General features: G+C 40.7%; 1 long non-coding RNA gene across 1 annotated transcript; it reads left to right on the top strand.

Annotated features, from left to right (window-relative positions):
- Positions 1–448: 448 nt before the first annotated feature.
- Positions 449–10,168, top strand: LOC308084258. The gene is made up of 5 exons (XR_013933067.1): positions 449–494; positions 536–690; positions 892–1,085; positions 8,086–8,199; positions 8,464–10,168. It is a non-coding gene; the product is annotated as an uncharacterized lncRNA (long non-coding RNA).
- The last annotated feature ends 3,524 nt before the right edge of the window (positions 10,169–13,692 follow it).

Below are 13,692 nucleotides of genomic sequence, written 5' to 3'. Positions count from 1 at the left end.
GTTTAAAATCAGACTAAAGGAGTTTTCGGTGTCATGAATGAGCTGTCGAGGAAGGGTATTGCAACTTAGATGCAGATAGTATTTGTAGTATCAAAGTTGCTTGCCGCTAGATCTCCAATACTTAAGGAACAGAATATTGTATATATTTTGTTTAATTGACAATGTCAAGAATTTGGAGATGTGCATATCCTAGTCATTGTCTTACTGCAGTACTTACTACCTTACTTATGTTATCATCACTGCACATACCTGTACATGATGAGCATATGACACTAGTCCCATATAGAAGCTTACCCTCTGCTATTAGCTCCGAGATGAGGTTCTATATGGGGCTAATGATACACAATCTTTGAATCTTGAGACATTAAAGATTGGTGCCTAAAATGGCGAACAAAGTATCTACTATTAGTAGTACAAAATATCTAACCTAAATCATACTTATGCCATAGGTCCAGTTGGATCAACTGTACCTACAGGATGACCGAAATATGTCCGTCTGTCCCAGATGAGTTTTTGAGCAAGAGGCCACTTTGAGGTCTGTGGGGCTAGTGCCGTTGCAGAGCCTACTACACCACCCATTCCTCTTCAGGAGAACCATGCTGCCCGGTTCTCATTCCACCGACCGCCACCCAGTAGCACGGTTACGCCCGCCACCCTTCCTTGAGCAACTGTCCACAAAACAATCCAGAAGTAATGAAATACATTTTATTCTCAGTCACTAAACATCCTATGCAGTAATTGGTTGTTGTGTTGTACAATTCATATCAGTCTATAATTTCCTCATTTGATGTGAGACATTGAGGCGTGGTCTCGATGTCAATTGTACAAGAACATGGTATGTTCAATAGGCTTTGTGTGAAAAAGGTAGTAACAGTTCATTTCAATTTTCAGGAACATCATGATCGTTGACGGTGTGATGGTCAATGGCAAGTTGGCTTCCAAATCACAGATCACAGTCCGCTTCACCGATTTTGAGGCGAATGTGAGGGCGATATGCGGCGGTTCTGGACACCACCGGACAGCAGGTGTCTTTCGTGCTAACTGATGCCATGGCACCAGTTAGTGTGACTCCGAAGGAACTCGAGGTAAGTTTGATCACGTTAAAGTAATTGAAGTAAATGCCCTTTTTGTGCACTACTAGGCTACCTTTTTTATGCTAGTGTTCCAAATGCTTATCTGGACCATCTAAAATCTCTCTAAAAACAAACATGAACCCTATCATCCCTATCATGAGGTAAACATTTGGCGAAAATAGCAGATCTACTAGCTCAAAACACACTACGATGCGCTGTGAGCTTAATAGCAGATCTACAATCTCAGAACACACTGCAATGCGATGTGAGCTTGTAGATTATGGGCATAAATATTTGGTGTTTCGTGAAAACAGGAGGGCGCCTAAGATTTCTTGAGTAATTAAGCACTATATTGTGATTGTAATCATTGCTATAGAGTGTTTATAGAGGAAGGCAGGTGCCAAACAAGTTTATGCTCTGCCAGAGCAGCAGTTTGAACAACTGCATACTAAGAAGAGGAGGTTGAGGTAACTGAACTGCACATTTTTACATAGACCCAGTTTGGAAACTTCACTTTGGTCGATTATTACTCCCTACTTCAATATTACCAACTGGTATTATGTTTTATATCAGTTTTTATCGTTGGATTAGTCACCTTTACAACGAGGGCTAGTGTTTGTAGTGCAACAGGGCTAGTGTTTGCTTACAAGTGAGAGATAGAGATGGCCAGTTAAGCACATTTGCTACTACGTGGCTGATATCTAGCCTATAGTGTTTTCAGATACCGTACATATTTTAGTGTGCAGATTAAGTTTAAAATGAGTAATACTGTCTGGATCTCAACTTGAATGAGATTCAAAACTTCTGTAATTCAAATCAGCTGGGTTTGAAGAACGCGCAGCTATGAGAATCAAACAGGTGGATGTAATCAAGATTAATTTAAAGTTGATCTCTGTCATCACGCAGCATGTTTTCTTTTACAGGAAGTAATTAAGATTGACTTTTTAGGGACTTTTGATATGAAAATACACAAATGGTTTAAAATAAATAAATTTGCATCTATTGATAGGTATGCCCATATGATGACCACGGATATGCTCTAAAAGTGTGAAAAACATTACCGTTACAAGGCAACCTCACAACGCGTGGCGCACTGTGAGCTTGTAGATCTACTATTTTCAGTGCTTTCATTTTAGTACTTTTACTTTTGGTACTTTCAGTATATTTTGGTGCCAATACTTTTGTACTTTTACTCAAGTAACATTTGGAACACAGGCTTTTTACTTGCAACAGTATTTTTAAGGTTTCGAGGCCTATCAGGCTCTCGAAGCCTTATTGCATCTCTTGCCTTTCACTATTCTTCCGCCGTTTTTGGCAGTTCTGGCCTAACCGCGTGGTCACTTTTTACGAAACTCGGCAATATGGTAGAGGGCTATGCCAAACGGCGAAGAAACGAAACTCACAACTATCGGCCAAAGGGTGGCGCTATTTTACTCAATTGACTTTGAACAGGTACAACTCATGCCCTGTTTGACCCACATCCATGACACTTCGATACACACATGCGTCTCCTCATGCCTAACAACTTTCACACTCTGACTTTTGACCTCTGACCTTTAGATCTCCCACCATTTCCAATTATATGAAAAACAGTAAAAATCTATAGCTTTCTGGGATCTTTGAGCAATCTGCACGAAACATTTTACACATGAACTTTGGACCTATGCCGACAAACGTGAGCAAGCGGATTTTCCATAAGTGAAAACATTAAGCTTTTATGAGCCAATTAATATTGCAGTTTTAAGACAATTATTCGTCTGCCCCTAACACGTTCATGCAGACTCACATTTGTTTGAAACTTTGCAATAATGTAGAGGATCATTCCAAGTATCACTGAAACCAATCTTACTCCAATTGGTCAAAGGGGGGCGCTATAGCAATTTTTTGAAAATGCAAACTTTAAACAGGCAAAAGTCATGCCTCGTTTGGCCGACAGCCGTGAAACTTGCTTACACATGTGCCTTGACTCATGAGGAACATATCTATCACTTTGACCAGTAAGCACCGCCCTTAGATTGTCTGCAATTTTGAGCAGTTTGAAAAACATTTAAACCCAGGATTTCTGAGCAATTTGCGTGAAAGTGTGTCGTGTGTGAAGTCCCTTTTCACCAGGTCAGGTCTGTTGGTCCAATAGCTTGATCGCTTAATCATTTGTCTTGAAACCACAGGGTCGCCTGTTCAAATCCCACCTCATGCAGACTTCATCTCAATTGCATTGCACACGACATGACTGTATCAATGAATAAACTTGCAATTGTTAAATGAAACGCTTATTGAGAGTAGTTATTTTCAATGTATGACGTATTTCATTCCCTCTTTTGTTTTGTTTTGTTGGATTCTCCTTTTTCACTAACTAAGGCTGTGGATTGAATAGCTTGATCAGTTCAGTGTTAGCCTCATGTACCGGAGGTCCACGGTTCAAACCCCACTCATCACAGTTTACATTTAAATTGCATTGTACTTAACATGACCCTGTTAATGCAATGCAATTTTTAAACAATAACATGAAATGCTTTTGAGAGTAGTTGTTTTTTATGTATGACATACTTTCTTGTGAAAATAGCCGATCTACAATCTCACACCTTTTTAGATAGCAACGCATTGTGAGCTTGTAGTTCGACTATTTTCACTAGTTTCCATTCCGAGGACAGAAAAAAAAAATCTTTATTGGTTAATGTTTTGTGAACAAGTGATCTAGAGTAGTTAGCGTCCTGTCTATCCAGTAGCTCAGTCAGTACTGGGGCCATAGCTGAGTGTTTAGTGAGCCCGCCTACGGAGCCAGAGGCCCTGGTTGCCCCAGGTACGATTCCAGGCCAGGCCAGCAAATGTGTCGATGAAATGAAATGTGTCCCTGAGCAAGACTCTTAACCCCTAATTGCTCACAGGCCCTCATTGGAAACAAGGCCGCAAGGACTTTCATGAACGGACCTGTTAAAGGAATTATCCTTATCCTTTACACTGTCTAACCGCAAGTCTGTAGGTCCCTGGTTCAAACCCCAATTTAACCAGTTTGAAAAACATTTTAACCCAGGATTTCTGAGCAATTTGCGTGAAAGTCTGCCAAATCTGTGAGCTCCTTTTCACCAATTCAGGTCTGTTGGTCCAATGGCTTAATCATCTGCCTTGAAACCACAGGGTTGCCGGTTCAAATACCACCTCATGCAGACTTCACCTCAATTGCATTGCACACAACATGACTGTATCAATGAATAAACGTGCAATTGTTAAATGAAACGCTTATTGAGAGTAGTTATTTTCAATGTATGATGTACTTCATTCTCGCTTTTGTTTTGTTTTGTTGGATTCTCCTTTTTCACTGATTAAGACTGTGGATTGAATAGCTTGATCAGTACAGTGTTAGCCTCATGTGCCGAAGGTCCACGGTTCAAACCCCACTCATCAGAGTTTACATTTGAATTGCATTGTACAAAACATGACCCTGATAATTCAGACATGTGCAATTTTTGGGCGGTGAAACCGCCCCTATAAGTGAGATTTGGAAAAATGTACAAATATCTTGGGCAGTGAAACCGGCCCTGAAAGTGAGGTTTGGAAATTTGTACTATTATCCTGCGCTGTGATTGGCCAATCACAATCTATTCAGGACTGTGATTGGCCAGTGTCACATGACACATGTGCATAGCCCTATATAAGCAACCATAACTTGAAAAAAAACCATGAATTGGTTTTTTTCAAGTTATGGTTTTGTCCATCATAAAGAGTGTTTCAATAAATGTATTTATTTAGTTATATAGTTATTTATTTTTTGTACATCATTGGTTGACTCCATTCAGTATTGTGGTTAGCTAGGAAGACACCGCCCACTTCACACAGGGTGTGATTTTTTTTAAACAATAACATGACATTTATTGGTAAATGTTATGTGAACCAGTGATCTAGAGTAGTTAGCGTCCTGTCTATCCAATAGCTCAGTCAGTACTGCGGCCATAGCTGAGTGGTTAGTGAGCCCGCCTACGGAGCCAGAGGCCCTGGTTGCCCCAGGTACGATTCCAGGCCAGGCCAGCAAATGTGTCGATGAAATGAAATGTGTCCCTGAGCAAGACTCTTAACCCCTAATTGCTCACAGGCCCTCATTGGAAACAAGGCCGCAAGGACTTTCATGAACGGACCTGTTAAAGGAATTATCCTTATCCTTTACACTGTCTAACCGCAAGTCTGTAGGTCCCTGGTTCAAACCCCAATTTAACCAGTCCAAATATAATTTACTGAACAAAAATCATGACTTTGTTAATTAATGCAAGTTCACTTCTTCTCACTCTGTCACTGCCTCTCTCTCACTCTGTCACTGCCTCTCTCTCACTCTGTCACTGTCTGTCTGTCTGTCTGTCTGTCTGCCTCTCTCTCACTCTGTCACTTTCTGTCTGTCTGTCTGTCTGTCTGTCTGTCTGCCTCTCTCTCACTCTGTCACTGTCTGTCTGTCTGTCTGTCTGTCTGCCTCTCTCTCACTCTGTCACTGTCTGTCTGTCTGTCTGTCTGTCTGTCTGCCTGTCTGCCTGTCTGCCTCTCTCTCACTCTGTCACTGTCTGCCTCTCTCTCACTCTGTCACTGTCTGCCGGTCTGCCTGTCTGCCTGTCTGCCTCTCTCTCAATCTGTCACTGTCTGCCTGTCTGCCTCTCTCTCACTCTGTCACTGTCTGACTGTCTGTCTGTCTGCCTGTCTGCCTCTCTCTCACTCTGTCACTGTCTGCCTGTCTGTCTGCCTCTCTCTCACTCTGTCACTGTCTGCCTGCCTGTCTGCCTGTCTGCCTCTCTCTCACTCTGTCACTGTCTGCCTGTCTGCCTCTCTCTCAATCTGTCACTGTCTGCCTGTCTGCCTCTCTCTCAATCTGTCACTGTCTGCCTGTCTGCCTCTCTCTCACTCTGTCACTGCCTGTCTGCCTGTCTTCCTGTCTGCCTCTCTCTCACTCTGTCACTGTCTGCCTGTCTGTCTGCCTCTCTCTCACTCTGTCACTGTCTGTCTGTCTGCCTGTCTGCCTGTCTGCCTCTCTCTCACTCTGTCACTGTCTGCCTGTCTGCCTCTCTCTCACTCTGTCACTGTCTGCCTGTCTGCCTCTCTCTCACTCTGTCACTGTCTGCCTGTCTGCCTCTCTCTCACTCTGTCACTGTCTGCCTGTCTGCCTGTCTGCCTCTCTCTCACTCTGTCACTGTCTGCCTGTCTGCCTCTCTCTCACTCTGTGACTGTCTGTCTGTCTGCCTCTCTCTCACTCTGTCACTGTCTGTCACAACATCTGAAGTGAACTGAGCTCCTGACCTCTGGTAGTTGAGTATAGCAGCATTCTTTTGTTATTTAGCAAGCTGCTAGTAGTGGTACCCTAAGTGCTTTTCTATTAGTATTATATTATTAGCTTGTGTGGTAGTCTGTAGTTTATAGTTGTATTGTTTGTGTGCTTCAAGCAGTAGGCTATTGGCACTTTGTAGTAGTACAAGTAGTTTCACCCTGTATAGGCCACTTGATTGCCTTGTGAAGTGTGTGGTTTAGCCAGCACAGCTCAAGGGATAAGTAGGCAGGTTGAGAGTATTCTCTTCAGTGTGTAACCAACATCTGAAGTGAACTGAGCTCCTGACCTCTGGTAGTTGAGTATAGCAGCATTCTTTTGTTATTTAGCAAGCTGCTAGTAGTGGTACCCTAAGTGCTTTTCTATTAGTATTATATTATTAGCTTGTGTGGTAGTCTGTAGTTTATAGTTGTATTGTTTGTGTGCTTCAAGCAGTAGGCTATTGGCACTTTGTAGTAGTACAAGTAGTTTCACCCTGTATAGGCCACTTGATTGCCTTGTGAAGTGTGTGGTTTAGCCAGCACAGCTCAAGGGATAAGTAGGCAGGTTGAGAGTATTCTCTTCAGTGTGTAACCAACATCTGAAGTGAACTGAGCTCCTGACCTCTGGTAGTTGAGTATAGCAGCATTCTTTTGTTATTTAGCAAGCTGCTAGTAGTGGTACCCTAAGTGCTTTTCCCTGTCTGTCTGTGTGCCTCTCTCTCACTCTGTCACTCTCTTCCTGTCTGTCTGCCTGTCTGCCTCTCTCTCACTCTCTCACTGTCTGCCTGTCTGTCTGTCTGGGGAGAGGGAGAGAGGGAGAGAGGGAGAGAGGGAGAGAGGGGAGAGGGAGAGAGGGAGAGAGAGACAGAGGGGGAGAGGGAGAGAGAGACAGAGGGGGAGAGGGAGAGAGGGGGAGAGAGAGAGAGGGGGGAGAGGGAGAGAGGGAGAGGGGGAGAGAAGGAGAGAGGGGGAGAGAGAGAGAGAGGGAGAGGAGAGAGTCTGCCTGCCTCTTCCTGTCTCTGCCTTATCCCTCGAAACCGCTTATTGCTGCTTGCAGCTATATTTATATTTTGGTATTGCTACTTTCACTTATCTTAGTAAGAGTACTTCTTCCACCACTGCCAGAGGGAAACTGTTTTCTCACTACTGCCCAAAGGTCTTGCACACGTACGGTGAATGCACGTCGGGTTGAGTTCAGTCCGCAGCCAGACGGGTAGAAAATTCGAGCAAAATATGACAAATCTGTCTCCCCTCCAGTCCTTATTTCAGCCCACGGTTCTTAAGGAGACACTGTATGTCACTGGATAGGCCTGGCTTACTCTATATACAATATGTCGTGCTGTACTTTGTTTGTAAACCTTATCATCATTCATGACAGTTTTTATTCTTGAAGTGGAAAGTATTTCCTGCCCAGGCATCTCCTTCTGACCCCCAGGTGTTAGATATTATCATTAGTCAATTATTTTTGTATACTGTATATATGTTCCTTGTCTGTCATTACAATAGACGCCCAATGAAGACCTAAAAGTGTCAAAACGTTGCGCAAATATTAACAGTAACCTTTTGGAGGATAAAAACAGTGTGCGGATGTTTTATCTTCTCCTTGATTTTTGCCTTGATGTCCAGCACCTGGCCCAAATACAGGCTGCACATGTGCACACAATCTTCTCTGTGAACTGTCCTGTGTATGTTAAAATGACACTGGAAATCTTGATTAAAATGTTTTGTTTTGCAGTCAAGATGTTTGGTATATATGATGTCCCAGGTGTTGTGGCAACTGCTCTGCCCAACTTCGCATCCGTTCTGATGCCATTCCTGCGGCTGAGATTCCTCTTCCTCTCCAATTCAGGTAGGCCTACATACCGCACCGGATAGATATAGCCTATGTGTACATATTTAGATACTTATTTTTATTGATCTTTGTATCTCTTCCCCTTGCTCCCCCTTCTGCTTCCCTTTCTCTTTTTATGGAAATACACAATGAAGCTTGCAAAAAACAATTTCACCCCCTGTTTAACACCTTTAAACCTGTGATGTGACAATAAAGTTGATTCTGATTCAGGAGATGACAGCTGAGGCTTTCAGTCATGTTGCTCTTTGCTCTTTCCCAAAGGCTGGACCTCGAAGGCGACCGCCGCCACTTCATAGGCGAAATTCTGAATGCCAGAGAGGACTTTGAGTCATCAAGGCCTGGAGAAATGTGGGTGCTATGTTGAAGCTGCGAAGAGTGGGCCCACAAAGAGTGCACAGAGGGAGGGAAAATTTACAAATGTCACAATTGTAAGCTCCAGGCGCTGGGGAGGTGCAGTGGTAGTCTAGGTGTTGGAATCCTCTGTGGCGCATTCGGCCTGACTGAGCATAACAAGCAATCAACAATGTTGATTATAGCATTTCTAGTAGTATGTTGTTAGTATGATACTAATGTAGTATCACATTTAAAAGTTAAGATGTGACTATCATAAGAAATTACTTAACCTGGGCAGCAGTAAAAACACGTGAGTTTGCCCTGCTACTGTGGTGAGCTCAGAGATGAGAGGTACGAAGGTACTCGGGGGTCACTGATGGTTGCGGCAATTCCTGAGATATTAGGTACATGAATATTGCTGATGGCATTCAGATGGTCATATGAGGCATCTTACAATAATGTAAGCAAACAGCTAAAACTAATCTTTAATAATGGGTGAGTCAGATAAAGGCGTGTCAGTGCTGACACATCTAAAACGAACATACCCATTATTTGCTGCGAGACAGTCCCTCTTAGCAGACCAAGAGATGGTAATTGTGACAGGTGATTGTCTTAATGCTGGGCATGTAGTGCTTGTGATTCCTGAAGGTACAAGATTAATGTTGATTATAGCTTTTCTAAAGGATCACATTTAAAATTTAAGATGTGTCTAACATCTGGGCAGTAGAAACCACGCGACTTTGCCCTGCTACTGTGGTGGGCTCCGAGATGAGAGGTACGAAGGAACTCTCTGGTGTCACTGATGGTTACAGCAATCATTAATAATGGGTGTTTTGGATTCAGGCCTGTCAGTGCTGACACATCTAAATCTAACAGACCCACCTTGTGTTTCTTACAATACATAGCATGCCATATTTTTTATTTGCCATATTTTTTAACCGGAACTGGAAAACAAAGTTGAAAATCAGCCTGGGGTTTCATATCCCTTTTAAATTGAGTGCTGTTTGCATATTGTCTATTGCCTGATGTGGCACTTCATGTTCTTCAGGAATCTGTAATGTTTGACTGGTAGAAGGAGATGGGGCTTGGGCATTTACAGTGGCTCACGTGATCTGTCGATACAGATGAAGGCTTTATAATTCCACCTGTAGATATCGGTTAGACAAAGTGACAGTGCTTTGAAATTAAAATAATCCATACAGTAACTCCATTACTTCCTCACAAGGTAATATGTACAGCCTGCTTTTTCAAAAAGACATTTTAAGCTCTCACAGAGCCAGCAGCTTTTGAAGCTCCTACCCTTGCCAACTCAAACCCAATCAAACTATCAATGTTGGCAAATTACATTATTTAAAGGACAAATTCACCTATTTTCAACCAATCTTCCTAAAACTGGTCTTCACTAATGCTCATCAACCAGTCACTCATAGCTGTGACAGGTTGACCTCTCACTGCCTGCTTATTTTTAACTATTGGATATGTCAATGTCTTGACCTATCCACTAGTGACTAGCCTATAACAAGACATCAATGAAAAAAACTCCTTTGTCATAGGGACCAAGGTTTGATTTAATGCCATTATCCACAGAGATATGCAATGATGTTCATCACTTACAGTGCAAAGATGATACCCTACTTGACGCTATATCAATATGGCACATTTTTGTTGATTCCGTTCTATAATGCTATCTAAACTTTACCTAATCCATGAGTGGAAAACTTCTGCAGATCAGCTTCCACCAGATTTTTTTTAGAGTAGCCAATTATTGTGACTATGTTTTGCACCCCATCTGTCGTCATTCTGTCTTTGTACAGCTAATCTCCAGCACTGTTGGATTCATTGACAGGAACTTGCTTCCCTTTCTACCACAAGACGACTTCAGTCGTCGTCGTACAGCAATAGCTGGCCTGATGGCAGTGAAACTGTGCACACACACTCACTGAATTCCAGAGCAGAACCTCTGGTCCCAATTTCTCACATGGGCCTTTTACAGCGCTACCAGGAGGCTGATTTTTGTGTTAATATTAAACTCATTAGAATATCTGTTATTCAATAGTTATTCAATTTCCAGCTAAAACGTTGATAAATATATGTACTTATTACTAATCCACCATACAACAACCCATAGACTAGTAATTATAGACTAATACAGTACTATGGTGTTGCTTGCATCTGGTTTTTGGCAAGCAACAACCTCTCACGACAGAGTATATTAATAATATATTGTGTTTATACATTCCTTGTTCCTTGTAAGATGCTGTCTTTTTAATGTTTTGTGGTCTTTGTGTAGGCTATTGAGAGTTCAGTCTTATAATTTAGGCTAATTTGTTCTCTTTCATATAGCCTAATGTTATTGTGTGAAGACATAATGGTTCTGAATGCAACGGTTTTTATGCACTTTGTTCTGTGTGGCATGTTCTTTGAGCCACAGAGGTCACTGAGAGTTTTACCGTTGAAATATTGTCCTTTGCACTAGTTCATTCTTGTGGTGTCCTTTGCACAGAAAGTTATACCTTAAAATGGTTCCGTCTTGATATGTCTGTTATTAGCCTTGATATGTCTTATTAGCCTATCAATGCATTGTAACCTATTTTCGATGCACCTTTGAATGCATTCTATATGCTAAGTTGACAAGATGAATGCAAATGTGGGGGGGTTGGGGTGCAATAAATCTTGCAAATACAAATGGACTTCTTTTCTATATCATATAGACTGTAAATCTGATTGATTTGGGGTGTTGTTACATGTTTAAACCTGCAGGGGTCATTGCAGATATGCTTGCATGGGCCCTTACAAAACTCGTGGCAATAGTGTGTTCAGTCAGCTGTCATTCAACTATTCTAAATCAGTTTGGGATTTTTTTTAAATATTTCAATCAACTCAAACCATAACGTTGTTGTAATCAATGTATTTTACCAACAATGAATTGACACAAACACATCAACGTCTGGTACATATGGTAAGTTATCACTTACTCACGCCCTGTTAAATCAATTGAAAAACTGTTTATCATAGCAGACATGTGTACAGTAGGTCCTTTGCTTGAAAATAATACATATGTCGGTAAAAAATTGATGATTAAAAGAATGAAAAGAGAAAACTGCACAATAAGGCTCGCCCCCCCCCCCCCCTTTAAATTAGGTAATTTTGGATATCTAAAATGTCATTTTGGATATCTAAAATGGTAGTTTGTCCTAGTAAGAACTGCATTGTAGATAGCTGAAAGAGTAGATCCTCCTAGTAAGAATTCTATTGCAGATATCCAGAATGTTGGTTATAGATATACAGAATGCAGTTACGGATATCCGAAACTAAAAGCCCAATACACATGAATGGGAAAAGTGACGTCATTCCTCCTAGGAAGAATGACGTTCCGGATATCTCAAATGACAGTTCCTCCTAGGAGGAATGTCATTATGAATATCCGAAACGTTAGTTTTGACTAGGAAGAACTGAATTATAGATATCCAGTCTAGCTAGTTCCTCCTAGGAGGAATGTCATTATGGATATCTGAAACGTTAGTTTTGACTAGGAAGAACTGAATAATAGATATCCAGTCTAGCTATTAAATGTTAAAACGGCTAGCCATACTATTTATGCTAGTAAGAATGTAGTTATAGATATCTTTAATAAGGATTTTGACTAGTCAAAATGCAGTTTTTACTAGTCAAAATGCAGTTTTGACTAGTCTAAATGTAATTACAGATATCTGCAATTACTTTATGACTAGTAAGAATACAGTTTTAACTAGGAGAAATGCTATTTGCGATATCACAAATATAATTCTAGATAGTCAATGGACACTTTTTATATTAAAATGGCGTAATATCTACCTGTCACCAGATATCTGTAATTGTATTGTTCCTAGTCATAATACTAATTGCAGATATCTGAAATTACATTTGTACTAGTAATAATATGAATTGTGGATATCCATAATTCCATTTGTACTAGTCAATATGTATTTATGGACATACTAAATGTAATTACGGAGGTCTGGAATGATTTTATAATTTCGGATATCTAAAATGGTAGTTTGTCCTAGTAAGAACTGCATTGTAGATATCTGAAAGAGTAGATCCTCCTAGTAAGAATTCTATTGCAGATATCCAGAATGTTGGTTATAGATATACAGAATGCAGTTACGGATATCCGAAACTAAAAGCCCAATACACATGAATGGGAAAAGTGACGTCATTCCTCCTAGGAAGAATGATGTTTCGGATATCTCAAATGACAGTTCCTCCTAGGAGAAATGTCATTATGGATATCCGAAACGTTAGTTTTGACTAGGAAGAACTGAATTATAGATATCTAGTATACATATCCAGTCTAGCTATTAAATGTTAAAACGGCCACTTATATTTTTTACGGATTTTAAGATATCTGAAATAGAATTTTGACTAGGAGAAATTCAATTATAGATATCTTGAAATACAATTTCTACTAGTAAGAATGTCATTATGGATATCTTTAATTATAATTATGACTAGTGAGAATACAGTTTTGACTAGGAGAAACGTGTTTTGGGATATCTAAAACATATATTACAGATAGGAGCATGGTTCGATTAAATGTTAAATGATTAAATGTTAAAACGGCTAGGGGGAAAAAACTATTATAAATTCATACATTTATAATGTTAAAAAGCTAAAGCAAAAAAAAAGATAATCAAGGTTTTGTGTTAAAAAGAAAAACGTTAGAAACCTTTGTTAGACGCCTCTGTGTAGGTCGCAAGTGTGTTGGTGATCTGTGACTTGGTTCGATGTCAGCAGTGCGTGTCTCCTGCTCCATCTGTGTACACTCCTAATGTACACAACAATACATTAGATAGGTTCCATGGAAATGGCATCAAGTGAGTAAGAGTTGTATAAAAGAAAATGTGTAAAAACCTGTTGTCTTTGTACAGTCAACACAGTTTTCTTTCGCACTGCTATTTCACCGGAACTGGGCCTGGTTGTTGTCTGGGACTGTGTCAGTGGTGGTGTAATGGACCGTAGACTCGCTCAACTATCAGTCTTACTGGAAACTGAAGTCTAAAAGATATAAGAGTGCAATATTTGTTAATTGATTTTTATTTTAAAAGGATCCCCATTAGCTGATGCCATGGCAATAAGCTCATCTTACTTGGGTCCACACAAAACAATATTACACAA

Source organism: Gymnoscopelus braueri (genome assembly GCF_963280865.1).
Source record: "Gymnoscopelus braueri genome assembly, chromosome: 4".
NCBI classification, from domain to species: Eukaryota; Metazoa; Chordata; class Actinopteri; order Myctophiformes; family Myctophidae; genus Gymnoscopelus; species Gymnoscopelus braueri.
This window is presented reverse-complemented; position numbering and strand designations above follow the sequence as displayed.